This window comes from Furipterus horrens, unplaced genomic scaffold (assembly GCF_987537825.1).
Source record: "Furipterus horrens unplaced genomic scaffold, mFurHor1.1.pri manual_scaffold_3, whole genome shotgun sequence".
In the NCBI taxonomy this organism is placed as follows: Eukaryota; Metazoa; Chordata; class Mammalia; order Chiroptera; family Furipteridae; genus Furipterus; species Furipterus horrens.
The window spans coordinates 94,621,535-94,625,616 of NW_028327173.1; the positions used below are offsets into that span (position 1 = coordinate 94,621,535).

Sequence of the window (4,082 nt, forward strand, 5' to 3'; positions counted from 1 at the left end):
TTCCAGAAAAAAGAAGACTGAAAGAATACATCTCCACCAAACCAGCATTGCAAGAGGTGCTAAAGAGACTTCTTTAGGAAGATGAAGAAAAAGAAAGAGAGAGAGAGGAACACAGGTACCAAGGGAAAAAAAAAATCACAATGAATAAGTTACTATAAATAATAACTTTAAATGAAATGGATTAATTGCTTCAACCAAAAGACATAGGGTAGCTGAATGGATAAGAAAACATGACCCACCTATATGCTGTCCACAAGAGACTCACCTCAGAAAAAGAGATCTACAAAGACTGAATGTGAAGAGATGAAAAAATGTATTTCAAGCAAATAGACATGAAATAAAAAGGTGGGGTGGCAATATTTATATCAGACAAAATAGATTTCACAACAAAGTCCATAAAAAGAGACAAAGAAGGACACTTCATAATACTAAAGGGAATAATCCATCAAAAATATATAAACCTTGTAAACATATATGTACCCAACAGAGGATCACCCAAATATATAAGAAAAATCTTGAAGGACTTCAAGAAGGATATTGACAGCAACACAATCATAGTAAAGGATTTTAACACCTCGTTGTCAACAATGTATAGATCTTCTAAGCAAAGAAACATCAAAGATATTGTGGCACTGAACAACCCTCTAGATCAAATGGACTTGATATATACAGAACATTTCACCCCCCAGAAAGAAAAATATACATTCTTTTCAAGTACATCTGAAACGTTTTCAAAGCTAGGCCACATGGCAGGACACAAAACAAGCCTCAACAAATTCAAGAAAATTAAAATTATATCAAGCATATTCTCAGATCACAACAGCTTGAAACTAAAAACCAGCCTTAGGCTGCCGGCCCAGCTGAGCCGCCCCACGGACCACACCCCTGGGCACGGGCCCGCCGCCGGCTGGGCCGCCGTCGCGTCTCGCCGTTCTTCCCCCCAGCGCTGCTGCCATGGGCAAGAGCAGGACAAAGCGCTTCAAGAGACCTCAGTTCTCCCCTACGGGCGGCTGCCAGGCCGAGCTGGCAGCGGCGCAGGACGGGTCCGAGCGAGAGGACGACGACGGGCCGGCTGCGGAGCTCCTGCAGAAGCTGCAGCACCCGAGCACCGAGGTCCGCGAGTGCGCCTGCGTGGGGCTGGCCCGGCTGGTGCAGCAGCGGCCGGCTCTCCCCGACCTGGCGCGCCAGGACGCCGTGCGCCGCCTCGGGCCGCTGCTGCTCGACCCCAGCCTGGCGGTGAGGGAGACGGCGGCCGGCGCGCTCAGAAACCTCAGCGCCTGTGGAGGTTTTGAAGTTTGTGACGACATGGTGACTAAGGACATCATGACTCCTCTGGTGGTACTGCTCAGGGAGTGTAGCGCTGGGCTGGATTCGGACGAGATGTCTCTACAGAAAGAAAAAGACAGGAGTAGAAGCGCTGTGGAGAGCACCGCCAACGAGGCTGTGAACGTGCTGTGGAACGTGTGTGAATGCTGCAGTAGAGCAGTATCTATATTCAACAAAGAAGGGTGTTTGGAGATTCTAATCAAGTATTTAAGTAGGTTTTCCACCAATGTTGACCTGGCTATTTCAGTAGCCTATTGCTTGAAGACGGTCACCGAAGATAACCCAGAGCTCCTGAAGTCTTTCAGTGACCCAGCCCTGCGTGTGCTGGAGTCAGCAATGATGTTCCCGGTCACTTCCATGGAACACAGTCTGCTAAAGACATTGGTGGCAGGCACAGTTTGGAACCTGAAGGACATCATTCCATCCAAGAGCCAAGCAGAAATCATCAACGCCATCCTGAAGGTCTTCTCCGAAGTGCTGGAGGTGGACGCCGGGGACGCAGTCATTCGGATGAAGGCGGCTGAGACGCAGAGGCTGCAGACGGCCGCGGAGGCGGAGGAAGCTTTAGGGCGCGCCGGCCGTGACGGTTTGATCGAAGACGATGACATGGAAGAGACGCCGCCGAAGAGAAGAGTCAGAAGGAAAGCCTTCATCTCGGATTTACTGCCGCCCACGGACAAGGAGCTGAGAGAGGCCCTGGCGCTGCTGACCGCACAGCAGACTGCCCTGGAAGTCATCGTCAACATGTGCTGCAGCGAAGGTCCCTCCAAAGAGGATGAGTGGGAGGAGGAGCTTTCCAGCAACGACGAGAGCGAGGCGTTTCTGGAGGATTCCCTCTGCGAGGGCGCTGGGCAGCTGCTCTCCCCGCTCTGCCTGTCCCACGAGGTCCACGCTGCCCTCACCAGCTTCCTCATCCCCAAGGAAGATATTTGAGAAAACGGCCTTTCCAAACAGCATTGCAGTTGGCATATGTTCCAGGGACCCCGCTTGGAAGCCTTTGGTTAGAAAGATGAACACCGTGCAGTGCCGAGCCCTCGTGTGCCTCCAGAGTCTCGTGTCCCTCCTGGAGGCAGAGCACCTGGGAGGAGCGCCAGCCCTTCAGGCCCTTGCGCAGCACCTGTCCGCCCTGCTCTTTTCTCAGCCAGATTTTACTAAGCACATGGACTTTCTAGAAGCCATAAGTAGTGCCTTGCGGGCCCTTCTGCAAACAATGGCCTCCAGGAACATTTCTCAGTGCGTGACCCCGGATCAGCTGATGACGCTGTGCAGAGCGGGCATGCAGAGCGCGAACGTCAGCGTTAGAGTGAACGTGGTTAGTATTCTGGGAATCACGGGCAGCGTCCTGGCCAAGGAAGACGGCACGCTTGAGACTCTCAAGACCATCGGGTGCTTCCTGCTGGAGGCTGCCACCAAGGACCCTTCGCTGGTAGTCGCTGGAGAGGCCCTGGACGCCCTTTTCGACGTGTTTGCAGATGGTAAAGAAGCGGAAAGGACCTCCGTTCAAATTCACTTGTTATCTGCTCTCAAAGAATTCCAGCCAGTCTTCAAGATGATTTGAAAAGAAGGGAAAGGTAAATACAGCCCCGATCAGCTCTGTATTCTCGACAATGTGAAGATGAATTTGAGAAGGTTCATTGCTTATCAAGAAAGTGTTCAGAAAAGACTGACTGCTTGAACCATGGAAAGAAAGGGCACTTCTTGCTCGGGTTGTTCACTACTAAACGGTTTTCTTTGAGTGTGCAGTATATATTTCGGAAAGCCATTTTTTAATGTCTCTGTCCTGTATATCAATTTGAAGTTCCTATGAACTTCAGAACCTATCAGAATTTTTTTTTAGCTCTGGGAACTGAGTGGCATTTCGGGTGCTCTCTAAATCCAGGTTCCCAGCATCTTTTAATCATTGAAAATGTGAAGAGTGGAAACTTTAGAAAGGTATCTCAGGTGGTTCTTTGTGAGCAGTGAAGAAACTTCCAATCATATTTTTCTTAAATTTTGCAAAGGAAAAGAAAAAAAGAAACCTAAAGTATTCCTTGGGTGCCCTTTTAAGTCAATATCATTTTATAGTAGCTGAATTTTTAACTTAAATATGAAGACAAGCTTTATAAAATTAAACCAATTATGTTTACCTTTTGTGAAGTGAATGAATTTGTATTTCCCTATTAAGTAGAATATACAAATGAGCTAATGAGGTCATTGGCATTCTCTGTAGAAACAGTTCTCATCGACTATTCTGTAACCTTGTTTCATTTGATATGGAATCTGAATTGGGAGAAAATAGCTCTTAATAAATAACTTTTTTATTGAAAAAAAAAAACCAGCCTTAAGGAAAAAACTCAAAAACATTCAAATTCATGGAGACTGAATAACATGTTATTAAATAATGAATGGGTTAACAATGAAATCAAGGAAAGACATCAAAAATTTTCTGGAAACAAATAAAAATGAGCATACAACATTCCAAAACCTATGGAACACAGCGAAGGCAGTCCTGAGAGGAAAGTTCATAGCAATGCAGGCCTACCAAAAAGGATAGAAGAATCTCAAATAAACAACCTAACTCTACATCTACAAGAACTAGAGGAACAACAACAAACAAAGCCCAGAGAGAGTAGAAGAAATGAAATCATCGAGATCAGAGCAGAACTAAATAACATAGAGATTAAAAGAACAATTCAAATGAGTGATAAAACCAGGAGCTTTTTCTTTGAAAAAATAAACCAAATCAATAAGCTTTTAAGCAAATGCATCAAGAAAAA

General features: G+C 46.4%; 1 pseudogene; it reads left to right on the forward strand.

Moving 5' to 3' along the window:
- The first annotated feature begins 932 nt into the window (after positions 1–932).
- Positions 933–3,388, forward strand: LOC150015526 (HEAT repeat-containing protein 3 pseudogene; annotated as a pseudogene).
- The last annotated feature ends 694 nt before the right edge of the window (positions 3,389–4,082 follow it).